General features: G+C 34.0%; 1 long non-coding RNA gene across 1 annotated transcript; it reads left to right on the top strand.

The window, feature by feature from the left end:
- Window positions 1-6,981: 6,981 nt before the first annotated feature.
- On the top strand, window positions 6,982-8,035 carry LOC148843426 (uncharacterized). The gene is made up of 2 exons (XR_016103785.1): window positions 6,982-7,136; window positions 7,300-8,035. It is a non-coding gene; the product is annotated as an uncharacterized LOC148843426 (long non-coding RNA).
- The last annotated feature ends 10,659 nt before the right edge of the window (window positions 8,036-18,694 follow it).

The raw sequence follows: 18,694 nt of genomic DNA, 5'->3' as shown, positions 1-18,694 counted from the left end.
CCAAGTAATTAGTGGATCCACCAGTTCTCTGTCCTATTAAACTAAGTTACTTCTAATAACAAAGCAAGTAAAGCTTTTCTTTATTCTTGGTTAGGATCAAGAGTAAAATTTATTTACCATCTTCAAATAATTACTGTGGGTCTTGACTCAAGTTTCCATAGACCAAGCTGAGCAAATCTCGACTCATGTCTACTAATTTTGTCTCCTACATATAGGTGTCGAATTTGCATGTCTGGAAAACAAGCTTGATTGGGATTCAAGGCCTAAGTAAGCTGTATAGTAGTTAAAGAGTTTTTCATTGTTTGTAGTACATGTGAAGTCCACCAAAGTACAAGCTGGGTTAGAATTAGACAATCTATACTGGAAAAACAGCTACACAAGGATGGTGACCCATTTCTCTGCTTCATATGTAGCTGTGATATGATCAGTAGCAACAGCAATGTTACTTTGAGTTTTGAAAACTCTGAAAAAAGCCAAACCATGTTAACAAGGCCTACCAATCGTACTGGAGGAACTGTTGTCCTTTATGGATTTTAATTTGGACTATATCCATTTTGGAAATCCAAACAGTGGCATTTCTCTGGTTTAGGCTATTGCTGCAAATTGCAAGTCAACATTAATATGAGCTAGTTCTCTGTTTTCTTATAATTAATCTATTCATGAATATACATTAGGGGTAGTTTGGTAGCAACGTGTTAAGCAACTGTGGGTGCTAACCAAGAGGGAGTATTAATTATGCTTAACTGCTCAACCAGCCAGAAATTCAAGAATTAGATTGTTTAGGATTGGTGAATTCATATTCCTTTTTTCTTTTTCTTTCTCTTTTCCCCTAAAATTTCCAGCCAATGTTCAAGCAAAGTGTTCATACTCTCTAGCTAACATTCTCAGAATCAGTGCCCATTTGGGAGGACCGAACTATGAATACAGAGAGTACCTTGAAATATGATAATCATGCAGGGATTCACAGAAGACAATAAGACGATTTGGGTCAATGACCACCATTACTAGATGGACGAAAGTTACCTCTATAACCACTTCGCTCACACAGACGATGTCTTTTTTGAAAAGGTTAATTCACAATAGGTAGACTGATGAGTCTGAAGGATATGGATTTGTTGAATTCTTCACATGCAGTGCAATTGAAAAAAGTGTTGCAAATTAAAATGGCCAACGTTCAAAATATCCATACAAGTGGATATGTCTATCCAAGCTTGCCTTGAAATGTGATACACTAGAGGCCTGTTTGTTTTTCAGTAAGTTATTTATTCAGGTAAGTGCATTCAGGTAAATAAGGCAATGACCATTTTAGCCATAGAAATCTATTATTAAAAGGGGCATTTTTGTCCCATTCAGGTGTCGGTAACTTTCCCCTTATGTGGCAAAGCTATTTACCACTTACAAGATGGGTGATACCCAAGAAAATAAACTTTCCATGATCCCCACATAAAACTGAAAAAAGAACATGGGGTTCTGAGAACCAAAATCCCATTGACCAACTTCCCTCTTCTCCAAATCCAAAAAAAGGAAAGCCCCCTAAGTATAAAGACAAATCAGACAGACCCCAATATGAAACATACACATCGACCAATATGTATGAGAGGGGCCCTTATTTATCGATTGGTATGCCCCAATACATTCCAATATTTTGATCGAACACAGAACATCCGCTGCCCAAATTGGGCATCAATTAGCATGGGGTGAGAGGCCATAACACAACAATATCTGTTGGAGATTGTGGCTTTGTTCAGTGAGACGGTTCATTTTTCTTGAGGTACAGGTGGTAATTAATGCAACAGACAATGGGGGACAGACTCACAATGAATGTTGCAAAATATGGTGCTTAATTAATTATCTAGTTATCCCAACTATGGTGGCCACCAGTAGCAAATTATAGCTAAATTGCATGATCTTGTTGTGGTCATCAAACCCTAAAAGCTGTAAGATATAGCTCTGTAGCTATAGCTCTTTGTAGTTTGCAGGGTTGTGGTGGAAACATCGTGAAAAGTTTGGGAAAACAGTTTACCCTTAATACGTTACAAGATGAGGTAGAGGGCTTTTTATAATTTCAATGAACCCATGTATGGTCCGAGTTCGTTATAATTACCCACCATTAATTTCATGATTTCACTTTATTACAATTAATAAGAATTATAAATTGTTTGTTATTAACTTAATAACTATTTCTGATAAATAAATAAATGACTTAATAATTAATGTAATTAATAAAAATTACATCTAATTAATTATAAAATATATTACAAGTAATGAAATTAACAAACATTAATAAATTAATAAACTAATAAAGTTGCATTTGTCAATAAAGTTAATTCAAATTAATTTTATTAATAAAAAATCTTTAAAATAAAAAATAGTAAAAACTAATAAAAAAGAGTAAATTGATGAAACCTTGCCTATAGTAATTGACCATTTCTTTAACCTCCCATGAACTTTAATTGATTCCTCCAAGAAGCTCCCTCCACATTTCAGATAAATTGTAAAAGCCAACCCCTTCCATGACTTTGACATATGGATGTTAAAGAAAAAGGTGATCTCATGCTCATAAGCATAAGAAATTTTCAATTTTGGCCAAGGATCACGACGGTTTAATCAAATGATAATTGATAATTCTTGATTAAATGCTATAAACTCTATCCTGGTGGTTTTGACTGTGGGCTTATATCTACAACGGTTCTTTGATAAGCCATTGTTTTGTTCTCATTGCCTAAGCCAACAGTTTCATTATAATTGCCGGCTTTTGAATGGTTGGACCGGGGTCCTATGGTGGCTGTCTTTGTCTTCTAGGCCGGCATCTGTGAGCTAGGCCAATACAACCAATAGTCGTGGCCATTAAACCGCCAACTCAGGTATATGCCAGTGGTTTAAAAGGCAAAGCCGGTAATTATGTGACTTCTAGCATAGGCCATTTTTTCTCGTAGTGAAAGAGGGGGTGGAACTCTCTATTTAAGATTAGAATTCAATTACGGTGCATTCACTAATATTGGTTGCAGTGCTACACGTTAAATCTAGATCTCGATCAATCACCTTAAATTCTACTCTTCATTTGTTCAGGTTTAACATCTGACCAATGTTTTCTTTTGGTATGGTGTACCCGATGCACCATATATATATTTAGTAGAAATTTATCAAAACTAATTAAGGTTAACCAAATGTTCAAAAAAAACTTGTAATGATATCAATATATATATATTAGCAGGGACCGTGCGGTGCACGGGAAAATCTGAAAGATTTAATAATTTTATTTTTCATTTAATATTGATTTATAAAAATAACTATTATTAATTGAATATGAATAAATACTTTTTAATAAAATTAGTTTTTTTAATAATTTGTAGTAACTGTAATAATGTTTATTCTTTTTATTATTTTTAAATAAAATTTTAATTTACTTTAAATAAATAAAAATAATTATAAACATTAACATTTTTATTAATTCCACTAATAATTAACAATTATATAGGAATGACAACGAGGTGGGTTCAGGTCAGGGCACTCCATCCCTTTCCCTACCCTATAGTCAAGACACTCTACCCCTTTCCCACCCCATCCCTAGTGTCACGCAGGTTTAGGGCAAGGTAACCATTCCTCAATGTCGGGTGAGTTCAGGGGCAAGGCACCCTACTCCTCATCAAGACATCAAGGATGAAGAATCATCAAATTTCCCTACCTCGTCCCCAATATTGGACATGTTCAAGTAGAGGTGTAAATTGGGTCATACTAGGTCAGCACGACACGACCCACATGTGGCCCGCACAAAGTGTGAATCATGCCGAGTTGGCCCATGAGGCATCCCTGGTCATGCCTCCCTCCTCTAGGATAATTTGGGGGTTCGGTTTGGCACAGCCCAAGGCTCGAGCCTGCACGGGCACGTGTTGTGCCATGGGTCGGGCTAGTCCATGGGCCAGGCTATGCCTTACAGTAAGCCAAGCTCAAGGTAAGGCACCCACTCCCCATCCAAGGTTTTTAAAATTAGACCAAATAGGGAACCGTTCTAGGGTAGAACAATCCGATTGTTCTGTCTGAATGGATGACCCACTCTGACAAAAAAAAAATTAGAAAAACAAAAAAAGGCCAAAAATTGTTGTTTGGGTTGACGATTCAACTGCCCAGGTCAACAATTCGCTAACCAAATAAATGGTTTTTGGACAAAAAGCAGTTTTGAGGTGAAACGGTGTCCCATTCCCAATTTTTCCGATCTAACCATCTGGTTTGATCTAATTTTGAAAACACTATCCCCGTCAACCCAATATCAATTCGATGATAGAAATTATCAAAATGATATAACGAGTATCAACCACATGGTAAATTTCTAAAAGTACACTAAATTGTTCTTAATATTCAAAAATGTAATTTTATGAAAATTTTAGAAAATTTATTGTACTTGTGTAATTTTGAAAACTTATTCAAATTTATTTAAATTTCTATTAAATAATTTATTTTCTTTTTAAATGATTTACTTACATAATTATACTAATTTATCTTATAATTTCTAATATAAACTAACCAATAATTTCCTTTTTCCAATACTATACAAATTTATCTTAATTATTTGTGTAATTATTTGTTCAAATTATAGTTTTCCATTTCCCATAGCCATTTATCTTTAATAATTTTCAATACTTTGTAATGAAAATTACATAATTTTCAATGGTTTTCCAAAATTTATCAAATGTAATAAATTTTCCTAAAATTTCCAAAATATTCTAATAATTTTCAAACCCCAGGACTTCAAACCCCAAACCCAGGACTGCACGGACCATCGTGCTAGGTCTGACACGGCCCATGGGTTATCATGCCAAGTCGGGCCAGGCCAATCCAAAATCGTGTTGGGTGGGGCCAGGCCGTGGGCGGCCTGACCCAATTTACACCTTTACTTTCCTATTGGTTTAAATGAGATACCTTAGGAGAGAGATTATAGGAATATTTTTACATAGTCGGGTGACATGGCTTAATGGGAGTGGTGGGAAGGGGAGAGGATAGAAAGTCAAAGAGAATGTAGGGTTGGGATAATGGAGCAAGGTGAGGCATGGTGACGGGGACCTATGTGATGCATGGGCTTTGTTAAGCGAAAGTTAAACAATAGAAATACATAAGAGTACATAATTATTTTATATTTTAACTTTTTAATAAACAATACGATCATATTCAATCTGAGTTGGTCGGTTTTCTAGTATTTCATATCGATTTTGGTTTAATAAATATATATATTAATATTTTATATTTTAAATTTAATTTTTTTAATATGGGAAAGTAGAAAAATTCTCATATTTCTTAGTCTAAAATATTTTATTTCATAGATTTAATTTTTGTAATTTATTTTTTAATAATATCATTGTAGTTTATGAAATTTAATGTTAATTTTTAAGTTTAAATCTTTTGAACAAACAAACTAAATCGAAAATAGACCCAAATTGATACAACCCGAGTTTGTGGGTTTTCACTAATGGTCAATCGGTTTCGAGTGACAAACTGCTGACTTGACCAGATCGGTTTAGTTAGCGAAACAGCCTGCAACTGCACTGAACCAATCATTGAGCAGTTCTAATTTCAACTAAACTTATAGTCTAATATCTAATAAATAGCAATAGTTTAGTCTCCAATAATTATTGAAAACTTATAGCAAACGTACACAATCATTGAAAATAAGTTTATAATGAAAATATAATAGATATATAATAAAAATACAATAGTTACAAAAATATAATAAATACTGAAAATATGCTAAATTAGTCAATAAATAGTGTAATCTCAAATAAGTATTAACCTATAAGTTATAAAAATATATAATTACTAAAAATAAATTTATAACAAAAGTAAAATAAATACGATAAATAAAATTTCAAAAGTTAAATAATAGTTGTTTAATCTCCAATCATTATTGATAATTTTATATTAAATAACAAAATAAAAGCATATTAATAAAAGATTATTGAAAGCATATTTATAAAAAACAATAAATAATTACTGAAAATAAAATAAATATTAATTATAGTATATGTAAATATATAATGAATATATACTATCACTGTAAAATTATTAATACTAAATATAATTTTGTTGATAGATATTTTCTATAAGTATTAATTGATATAAGTGAAATTAGTTATTTACAATATTATTTAGTTATTGAAGTAATATTCTTATTTAAATTCTTAAATTCTTAATTATTTATTGAATTTAATAATCCATAAAATTATAGTTGACTATTATTACATAATTCGTTATTAATTTTTTAAAATATTAAGTTATTATTAATATGAATATTATGAATTCTATTATAATTATTTTTCTACTTTTAAGATTTTATTTAATTTATTACATAATTTCGTTATTTTAAGAGATAAATAGGAATTAGAGACAATTTAGGAGGAAGTGGGGGAAAGTGGTGCCACTTGACTAAACATTAGAAAAGCAAATCCCTCTTTCTTTATGGTTGTTAGAAATAGTTAAGCATATATGATTTCCTTATTAGTCTAATGGGTAATTATGTGGAATTAAAAAAATAAAAAATTCAAAAGAAACAAAAAATTAGGAAGGGGGATTTGAAGCAAGGAGAGGTATGGTGACGTGGACATATATATATATATATATAAATAGGAATGGGAATCACATTCCCTAGGTTCAATTCTTAGGATTGGGCATGAGTTGAGCTAAAACCCAGCCCATCGGACTAGAACCCCTAATCTTTATGCTTGGTCTTCAATCTTCAAGAATATATTAACAATGGGTGGAAACAATGAGCAATTCAAGTTTGAGTCCGCATTCATACACCCGTGGGTGCACCGAACGCATGAACCTGCAAATGAGAAACGACATGTCTATCAGACCAATGTTAACATTCGTTTGAGGGTTAATATGGTCTGATTGGTTCAATCGGATGGTTTACACGGACATGAACCGGTTCGTGTGGACACGACCAGTCTGGAACACAGACAAAAGGGCCTCGTTTCTTTGATTTTGTTTCCCTTGGAGAGCTCCTTCCACCGAACCCTACCCTTCCTCCATCGGCGGCAACAGAGTTTCGGCAGTTGATCGACGGCAACAATGAGACCTCCGGTGGCGATGTATTCTTCTCTCTTCTTCTTCTTCTTCTCCTCTTTTCATCGTCTTCTCCGATGGTAGGCGGCAATGCCCAGTCTTTTAACTTTTCTCTTCTTCTTCTTCTTCTTTTTTGTTTAATATCATCTTTGGTTTTGTTGTTCCGATACAAACTTATTAATAAAACTCTGTAGTAAGATCTTTTTCGTTTTTGTTGTTTGCTGTTCCTGTTCTTGTCTGTAGGAAATCTCAATTTGGAAATTAAGGTTTTGCTGTTGAGATAAGCCTACAAAACATTTGGATGGATGGATGCAACCAATCATTTTGAAAAATTCAACAAATTCAAAATGATGAATAAGAAGAGGAGAATATGAAGAAGAGGAGAAGAAGAACGATTGTCAGCCCCACCACTGGAGTTACTTGTCGAAGAAGAATAATGGAGAATAGAAGAAGAGAAGAGGAGAAGAAGAATATGCCGTCGCCGGAGGTCTTTTTGTCACCGTCGATGAACTGCCGGAGCTCTATTGCCGCTGATGGAGAAAGGATTTGGTGCATGAGTAGGGTTTGGTGGAAGGAGCTCTCAGGAAACATAATCGAAGAAATGAAGCCCTTTTGTCCCAGACCGGTTCATATCCGCATGAACCATCCGATTGTGTCAATCGGACCACGTCAATGCTCAAACGGACGTTAATATTGATCTGATCGACGTGTCACTCTACATTGGGTTCACGCGTCCAATGCATCCACGGGTGCACAGAACGCGGACTTTTGATTATCCGGGTTGGGACCACTTGTTCCATACCGAGGCCGGATAAAGCCTGGAACAAATATAAATTTTAGTCGTAAATTCAACCCTTTGTCACTTCCAAAAAAGCAATCTAAGTTAGATCTCAACTATGATATATTAAATTTCCTATTTAGTTTTGAGCAAGCAGCCAACTGATGACCTCGCCAAAAGAATTAGGAAATTTTCTGAAAATTAATGTTGAGTCCCACGTGTTGCCTATATGGTTACTTTCTCAGAACACAGGGCTATTTTTTTTATTATTATTATTAATTTTTTTAAATTTACCAACCTCCATTGTTTCTAAAAAGGGTTTAATTAAAAAACCCACTACCAATCTATCTTTTATTTCTTATCTTTTATTTCTTTTCAACCCCAAAAATTACTCCAGATGTAAAGGGCGGCCATCTTAAAAATTTATTAATCAAACAACACCAAAAGAAAGATATAATAAAATAGGGATGCCAAAAACCATAGAAAAGAGAACACTAATACCCTCAACCGAGCCCACGCATTAAAATATATAAAACAGGAATCTTCATATAATCTTCCTTCCACAGATTACTAATAATGTCCAAAGGAATATCATGAATTGATCTAAAAACCTGGAATCTCTTTTCAATATTGCAATCTTGACCAGAAAGCCTGCACATTATTTTCTAAACATGTGCGGTTTGAGGCAAGGTTTTAAAAAGTTAAATGTCAAGGAGAGGTAGTTAGATGTCAGAGAAGCGAGGTTAATTAATCTTTAAATCTTCAAAATGTACATGCATTAGATATGTGAACATTCTTTTTAATTATATATATACATATAACTTTATGCAATTTTGAATAATTTAATTAATCTTTGTACTTAGCTATTATAGTAATCCTCTTATGTTGCTGGGTTAATGTATGGTGTGCTACGATTAGTATTTAGGCTGCGTTTGGAATAGTGTAAATCAAGAATGGTATAAAAGTTTATATCGATTTGATTTTGCTGGTATTTGTAAGAAGTGTAAATGAAAATCAATGTATGGTCACCTATCATATGGTTCATTGTAAACATCATCAGTGTAAAAGTACACGATGATGTTTTATACCAAATCCAAACAAAGCCTTAGGGATTTTGAAGGCATTTGCTTCCCGACATGGGTGTAGAGGTGAAGGCTTTGTCCCCACAAACCCCTCACTCCACCCCCACCTTCCCCAGCCAAAAATTCCTTCCAAGGGCATAAAATAAAATGGTACATTAGAATTATTACAATATTGAGCAAACAAAAGAAAATCAAATAAACAATATTTTTAGGGTTAAAGACATAATGTTTGATTTTTTACTGTAATTGCTTTGTTCTATTTTTTTAGTCAACTATAACTAGAAAATATTTTATATTAATGTTTTAATTTTAATTTTTAAATTTAATGATTTTTATATGAGGATTACTTCTCACAAAATTAACTGAGGAGAATGCCCCTACTGCAACCTAGAAGGCGGTTGAGGTAAGGCAGATTGGCTTCACCTCACCTCTCTCTGCTGCTAAAACCATGGATTGAGACATTTGAAATATTTTAAAAGGATTGTGGAGGTTGGTGAACTTCCCCTCTCATGTACCAATATTTCCTTTATTTATTTATTTTTTCAGTCCTTTCTTATTTTTATTTTATAATATAATGAATCAGTTTTGGGAGGTTGTGGAAAAGGAATATCAAATTTTATTAATATATACTAGCTATTCTGACGGTCTCACAAGAACTGGCTTTTCAAGATTTTCTATATACAAATTAATTTAATTTGTATTTGTCAAAATGTATGATATATCCCCTCAGGTCCCTCTCTTCTCTTTAGACCCCTTTATCAATTTGTTACTTCTATAATTTGTAAAAATCTATTGAAATGAATCAATTTTGGGCGGTGGTAGATTGAGTAGTTCTTGTATGTAGATAGCTTAATTACTTGAAAATTTAATGGATATCAATTTTGACTAAACTCTTGTGATTTTTTTTTTTGTCTCCTCTCAACAGAAATTAAAGCATGCTTAAATGCGTAAAAAGATGTAGTTATACTTTGATGTATTTGACTTTTGTATACTTCATGCTCGTCATACTTTGACTGAAATATTGGTAATGGAAAGGAAATTGTAGTAATATTCTCAACTCCCTACACAATTTTAAGTAGTTAACCAACATTTTCTCATATATTCAGTTGTATGGTGTATACAACGTCCACGTAACGTTGGATGCAGCCTTAGCCCCTAGGTTACAATGCGCACCAGTACATATTTCAGTTGCATTGGTGTAAATGAATGAGAGTGCGGAAAAGGAAAGATTACAAATACAAATATGTACAGCACAAAATTTTGTATTCTGTATCACTAAATTTATATTTGTACCATATATATTTGTATTTGTATTCTTTCTAAATTGAGCCTGAAAAGCAAAATACAAAGTAAAATGAAGTGATCATCCACTTTTTAGGATTGATTAGTATGTTATATATATGTATGTGTATGCATGAGTTTAACTAAGAGTTAAAAAGAGACAACAATAGCAGTAGAATAACTAAGAGTAAAGAGATTCTAGTTGAAAATGTTTTATCCTTGGAATAAAGCTTGAAAAATGTATTTGTGCTTTATTAATTCTTTCTAAGAATCGTCAATCTCTTTAAGTGCTAGTGCCCATATTTTTTTGTTCTTAGGATTGGCAACTGGGTGGCGAGGGGACGGGAAACCTCTCTCCATCCCTGTCCCCATCCCCAGCCCCGCCTCCGCTAACGAGGGAAAGGTTATCCCCATCACCGTGGGGATCTCCATTGCCTGTGATTTTTATAATGTTAATTATTTTGTTTTTGTTTTTTATTTTATTTAAAAAAATAAAATAATTAAAATTTATAATCCTATTGGAAAAGATCACACATATTCAACAATATTTTTAAAAATATTAATATATAGATATATGTGTACATATATATATATATATATATATATATATATATATGTATGGGGATCTCACAGGGCAGGGAGTGCTCTCTCCGTCCCTGCTAACGGGGATGAAAATTTCTCCGTGGGGGGGAAATCATCCCCATCCCCGCCCCATTTGGGTGGATCCCCACAAGGATCGGGGAAATGAGGAAAATTGCCATTCCTAGTTGTTCTTACTATTGCATTTGAATAATTTGTTCTATATTTGCATATCGGCTTGGTAAAAGCATTAATTTGTGTTGTATTTGTCTATCTCGTTATCAAATTGTTGCTCTCTATAATTTCAGTTTAACATTTAAGTTTTGAAAAGGCATTACCTGAGGGAGGAAACCTTATAGAACCCAATTTATCCCCACCATCTTTGGTTAGGCTACTTGGGCAACAAGTTATCTACCTAAGGATGATGGTCCTCAATTTATTTGAGAAAGGATTAAGGTAGGTGGAAGGTGGTGTAGGTAGAAATACAAATCATAATTACAAATGAAAGCAAAACTAAATCACATATCAATTTTACACTTGATCAAGATTTGCATAACAACCAAATGCAACCTAAATGTATTTATTAACACCACTATCATTTATAGGTTGTCATTGGTTTGGACCTTTCCCTTCCTTTCCCTACCTTTTCTTTTAAACAAAATACAACCTTAAGGTCTTAAGCAAATAGCTTTAATCTTTATCTTTGACAAAATACACATCCTCCACTTCTATTTATATTTAATTGAGTAAAAACCACCATAGGAGACATGGAGGTAGGTGGGAACATGGAAAACACCTAACTCACATGAAACATTTTATAGATCTGTGTGTTACATGAATATTCTATTTATAATTGATTTTTTAGCATTGAAAAGTATGAAAAAACATTTTGGGCATAAGGGGCAATATTAAATTGCCTTTTTCTTTTTGACAATTAAGGACAAAAGAAAGCAAATATGACTAAACAAAAACAAGCCTAATCGAATCCATAGTTTGGTTTTCCTTCATGCCATGTGTGCCTATACACTATTTGGAACCCTAATTACTCGATCAAAATTTAGCAATCCTTCACTATGTTGTTACATCTCCATGGAGGAGTGATCTTTCTAAGAAGGCAATTGATGATGACTTGAGAATATTCTTCAATGCAAATGTGTTGACCTCCCAATTGAGTTACAACATCATGAGCTATCTTTGCAGCCGGTATCTCCCTAACCATGATAGAAGATCTTCCAATACCTCTCACCTTTGTTGCTATCAACCTTCCTTTGTGATCTCTAGCAGTGATGCGTACGGAACATCAACCTTCTACTCTAAGAGAAGCAACAAAATTTCTTTAGAATACATATTTCCAAGGGGATCCAGCTAACCTAGACCCTCTTTTTGCTTTTAGGAGAAGTTTCAAGGCTGAAATTTGCACTCTAATAATCGGATTTAACAATTCTTGCAAAGTTGATTATTTTATCTAGGTACATGTCCTCATTTTGAAAGATTTTTGCATTCCTCATTTTTCACATATACCAAAGAAGGAAACTCAAATTACCCCTCAAAGACCTATGATGATCTTGGCCATATAATTGCTCAATTTTTCTCCACTTAGAAACTACACCTTCATCTATTTCAGGGACCAGATGGTGATCCAAAATAGTTTGCCATACTTGTTTGGAGAGTTGACATTTTAGAAAAATGTGATTAGCATCCTCTTCCTCCTCACAGATTTGGCATTATCTCTATCTATATTCATTGGTAACAGTAAATGAGAAATTGTACTCACTTCAATCACTGAGTGCAAGAGAAATGTATTAATTTATAGCTGAAGTGTTTGAATACAAATAGAATTGAATTACATGAGTATAAGCATTGTATACAAGATAAAAATTGTATGAGAGAAATTGATTAACTAGACTACTTAGAGTCCACTTCGTTCTGGGTTATGTCATTGATGAGAGGAGTTGTATTCATGCAGGTTTTCTTCACTGATGTGTCACATGTTACTCCAACAGCCCCCGTCAAGAGATACAAGTTGGAGACTACATTGAGCTTGGACTGAGAAGTACTAAATTTGCTGGGGTGGAGTGCTTTGGTGAGCACATCAGCCAATTGATCTGCAATGGGGACATACTGAACATCTAATTGTCGAGCAATGACCATGTCACAAACAAAAAAGTAATCTACTTCAACATGCTCGTTTCATGCCTTGAAGACCAGATTGTGTGCTAAATATGCTGCACCAAGATTATCACAATAACAAGTCCAGATGGGATGTGGATACGTAATTCACCAAGTAACCATTGTATCCAAATGAGTTTTGTGGAACCATTGGCAAGAGCATGGAATTCTCATTCCATTCTTGATCGTGCAACTGTGATTGCTTTCTAGCACTCCATGAAACCAAATTGGAACACCCATAAAAATGCCATATCCATCCATGGAGCGTTGATCATCCACAAAGTCAACCTAATCCGCATCAAAGAACCTAGTAAGAGTAAAACCGTTAGATGAATGAGGGAGCATAAGTTGGGGATGTGTGCACCATGATCTCAGTTAACTCCTGCATGCGATGATGGAGAGGGAGCTTTAGTGTACATGGTTGCCAACTGAAGGAAAAGGTGTTGCAATTTTAGTCATCGTAATAGGCTTAGGTCCGAAACTAAGTGGTGGTGGCAATGGAGAGAGTGATGGAACCATGAGTCTCCTGAAGAAGGCGGAGGCGGTGTGGGAACCTACGAACAGATCTTAGCAAACGGAAACAAATCCTCATGAAAAGTCACATGTGGTGAGATAAATTTATGGCCAGAGGAAGGTAAATAGCACTTGTAGCCCTTATGTGAGGGATTATACCCCAAAAATAGGACTGAAATTTTAATTTTTATATTTATTATATGGTCGTCAGAAAGGACAGCAAGTGCATCCAAAGGTACGAAGGAAACCATAATCCGGTATTTTGTTAAACAACACCTCAAATGGAGATTTGTTTGAAGTCCAAAGATTGGGAGCTTATTAATGAGGTAAGTAGCTGTGTGAACCGCGTTGTCACGAAAACGAAGGGGAAGAGAGGTTGTAGCCAACACAGAGAGGGAAGGTTCTATCAAATGTCGATGTTTACATTCAGTCTAACCATTTTGTTTATGGGTATGTGGGTAGGCCAGGCAGTGTGCAATCCCAAAGTCAGACAAATAATTGGAAAACTTACAATATTTCCGATCCCAATCGCTTTGAAATGCTTTAATGGTGGTGGAGAATTGATTTTCAATATATATATATATATATATATATATATATATATATATATATATTTAACTTATTAAAAACATGCAAGGCATCAAATTTGGAGGCAAGTGGAAATAACCATGTAAATTTGCTAAAATCATTAATAAATATAATCTAATAACGAAAACCACCATTGGACACTACCGAGGAGAGGAAAGTTGTAGTAGAACGATTAACAAAAGTAGAAAATGGTAACTAATGATTCTTTCCTGATTAACATGAAGAACAAATGGACCCAAATTGTTCTTGGAGAAAGGTGAGTGGAGGGAATGTGACATATGGCTCTAAATGAACATGCCATTGAGGAATTGTGGTACATTCACCAATATTGGACTAGATAGAATGTGATGACGCATGCAAACTAAAGAATCTCCTTCTCTGACGTACAATCCTTCAAAACAAAATAATCAGGGTGAAATTCAAACATGCAAGGTATTATTTAAGTGAAAGGTAGAGGAAGGATACGAATTGGAAGAAGAACCAATATGCATGTCAAATTCTCAAACCTGAGCCATTACCCGCATGAACTTGATCTAGGTCATTTGTGTTTAGAGTAACATTAGCAGTCAACATTTGAGAGTCAATAGAAGCATTTCACTGCCAAAGTACGATTTCGTGATTGAGCAGTAGACCATATATAGGCCATCAATTGAGAGATTGTCATATTCAATCCATGTGGTGATGGATGTCACAAAGGACTCGTCAGGTCCAAGACCGGCTAAGATAAAGAGCAGCATATCCATAAGAGAAACTGGAACAAAAACACTGGCCAAACTATCAACAATACTCCATGCTTGTTGAATGTACTCATTGATTGTAAGAGAGCCTTTCTTCATAGTCTAAAGTTGAAGTCGTAATTGAGGGACCCATGATCAAGAAGGAGAGCCATAGGAACGTGCCAGGGAACTCCAAGCAATATCTGACGTAGAAAAACCAACAACTTGTGGTATTACCACTTCAATCAAGGAAGATATAATCCAACTCAAAATGAATTGGTCATAGCGGTACCAATCATCATAAGCAGAATTAAAAAGAGCAGATGGCATCACTCGAATCAGGGCTCTTCTTAGGAGGAGTTTGAACTGATCCATTAGCTAGACCCATAAGTTTGTAGATATTAAATAATGGGTAGAACTAGGCACGCCAAGTAGTATAGTTATCACAAGTTAACTTGATGGAAAGAAAGTGAGTGACATTAGGGATGAAGTTGATAATGGAGGGGAGGCCAAAGTTAAGGGAGGAGGAGGTGGCCAACAAAGTAGTAGAGTTGATAAGGGAAGAGGACACCACCGGAAATAAAAAGTTTAGATGAGGTCTTTCAGGCGCTTGATACCATGTAATAAATAGTAATTGAGAAACTGTACTCACTTCAATCACCAAGTGCAAGAGAGATGTATTAATTTATAGTTGAAGTGTTTGAATACATATAGGATTGAATTACACGAGGACAAGCATTGCATACAAGATAAACATTGTATGAGAGAGATGGGATAAACTAGATTACATAGAGTCCACTTCATTCTTGGTTGCGATAGTGATGAGAGGAGTTGTATTCAAGGACTCCCAGAAAATAACAAAGTCATACAAGGATAGGGGATCTCCTTGTCTAATTCCCTTGATGGGATAAAAAGCTTGGTTGGTGAACCATTTTTTCTTTATTTGATAAGAGATCATAGTATATATGACCCACTTAATGAATTTCTGACAGAACTCAAATTTTTCTAAGGTTTATTTGATGTAATTCTATTCTATCTTATCATATGCTTTCTCCATGTCTATTTTTCAATTTATCAAGCTTAATTTTCCCTAGGACATTAAATATCTCATGAGCTATTAGGATTATCAATAATCAATTTGTTAAACACAAAAGCGCTCTAATATGGGGAAACAAGATTTCTCAAAGTTGACTTAATTCTATTTACAATTATTTGTGCCATTATTATATAGACCGCATTACAAAGGCTAATGGGTCTATAATGGTTTGGACACTCTAGGCTATTTATTTCATGAATTTAATTTTATCCCCCCTACTATTTCCTAGTATTTTTTAAAAACAAATTTAATTCATGTAGGCCAAGGACTTTCATCCCCCCCCCCACCCCCCATCAAATTAAGGGCTTCTATAGTTTCTTTAATTTGGACCTATCTACAGATCATTTCATTTTGATCATCAGTGATTATGGGGTATATTACTTACCCAACATTTCTAGTACCTTCTAATGCTATTCTTTTTTCAAAAGCCTCAAAATATATTCCTTATTTGTAATACATTATAGGTCCAATTCCTATTCTTTTTTCTGAGTTTTATTTTTCCTTCTTCCTTTTAAAGTGATGTACAGAAAAATTTTATTATTTAAATCATCACATTTTATCCATGAAATTTTAGAATTTTGGGCACAATATATACCTCTTCTTTTTTTTTTAGAAAAGTAAGATATATTAAGAACGAAAGAAATGTGTATACAAGATACTCGAGGGAGGCGCAATATACCTCTTCTTTGCATAAAACGTTATTAATTTGTCTATTAAGTCTTTTCTTTGTTTTCAAGATCTTTGCTTTGCTTTTTTCTTTTTTTTTCTTTTTTTGCAATTTCTTTTTTCACTAAATTGCCTTTTCTTTAATAACACCAAACTTTACTCCAAGTGGAGGAACAACCACCTTAATATTTTATTAAATATTGCCGAAAGGAAGAAAGAAAATTAGAGCCAGCTTGCCAAACTCAAACAAAACATTCTTTCGTTTTCACACTCAACCCAACAAGTGGTGAAAAAAAAAAAAAGAAATTGACTTACAACGACGTTAGAAAAAGCACAGCTTAATCTATATGAAGAAGAGGAATGGCTAAATAGTCTTCTTTCAATATATTTAAAAGTATTATAAGAGTTTGAACATATCCTTCAAAAATTATTGATTTTCATCCTCAACACCCATATTAATAACAAGAAAATTAGATCATCTATTACCCTCTCTAAGAGGGTGAAAGAATTTGGCATTCATGTTGCATGAAATATTACCGATCTCCCTTGCAATGTAAGTTCCAAATAAGGATGAATTAATTTACCTTCATATTATCCATTAAGAACCTGCCCCATATATTAGGATAAGGTGAGGATGTTGATGATGGTTACACATATGTGCCATTAGGCATTATATAGGATAAAATGTCCATACAACACCCACAAACAATTTCTCACAATCCAAGAAAAGAATTAATTAACACGACCAAACAACATTTTCGTTTGCTATTGTCAAAATGCCTACTTGGAACTTATTTGGTGGCATCATGATGCACAACACCCCCAATACTAAACACTAAGGGTGACCATGGGTCAGTCTTGTTGGGTTTTATGCCATAACCTAGAATCTACCTTATAGGGATTGGTTCCAAGTTTTTGGAATCGGAATCTACTTTGTGAAGGTTGGTTCTAGGGTTGGTTCTGGCCTTAGTGGTTTCAAGGTCGGTTCCAAGGTCCTATTGAACCTATTCTTTCTTTATATAGCCCTTCAAAAAAATGAAACATGTTCTTCAAAATTTTGATTTCCAACAAATATTGTATATATAGTTTAAAACTTCTATTATCTTTATCAATTAAATTGAGGAATTTAATATGTAGATTATCATAATATGTCAATATATGATTCAAAACTTATTATTCTAATTTAAATTTGTAAATATTACCTTTTACAGTACTTATTGTACACATTCAAATATTAAAATTAAATCAAATGATTAAATCAATTAAAAATTCAATGGTCAAGTGAGACTATGGCCTTTGTATTCATGAGTGCTTGAGTTAAAATCTTTACATTCTCAAAAAAATATTTTGGAGTTTATTTCAAGAAAAGTTTGATCCCTAGACTGGTTCCACCAAGGCCAATTCATCGGGTCAGTCAGGGCAGGGTAAACCCCTAGACCCTAAAACTGGCTTAAGTGTTTCTGTAACAGGTTGGATAGGATAAGTTCAAGGTCATATTGATTGAGGTGAGTTCCATTCAGTTCCATGTCAAACCTACACACCCTGTTGTGAATTGCTTTCCCCTAGTTAATCGACATGGCGTTAAAAGTGTCCTCTATTGACTTGTTGACTTTCTACTCAAAGAATTAAGGCGCCAATTAAACGAAGATCTTCGCCCCTTGATTTTTTTATTTCTTTATTGGGTCTAGATGTAGTAGGCACATTAAATAAGCACAATGAGTGAGTACATAATAGCTGTGTGACACATGTCCTAATTAATGTGCTTTTCATCCAAATGTTTTTGCTCCGTTAGACAAAAATTATCCATTACGTTTTCTTTTTTTCATTGTTTTTAATTTTTAATTATTGACAAAAATAATAAAATAATAAATAATTTCTGTCTAATGGAGCAAAAAAGTTTGGATGAAAGGCTGAAACATGTGTCACACAGCTATTACGTGTTCAGTCATTATGCTTAGCTAACATGGCTACTACATCCGGACCCTATCATTCTAATTTTACTCTTTGTCCTTCCAAGGGCTGAGGATAGTGATGGGTGAAGCTACTGTTTTTGCCCATTCTTATGTTTCGTCTTTGTCAAATTTTTAATTAAGCTTAGCGAAGAGCGGTTGTGAAGATCATGATGATGGGTTTAATTTTCTTTCTCTGATCATTCCTCACTACTAATTAT

Source organism: Nelumbo lutea, chromosome 8, assembly GCF_056320005.1.
Source record: "Nelumbo lutea isolate HS-2025 chromosome 8, American lotus-T2T, whole genome shotgun sequence".
NCBI lineage: Eukaryota > Viridiplantae > Streptophyta > Magnoliopsida > Proteales > Nelumbonaceae > Nelumbo > Nelumbo lutea.
This window is presented reverse-complemented; position numbering and strand designations above follow the sequence as displayed.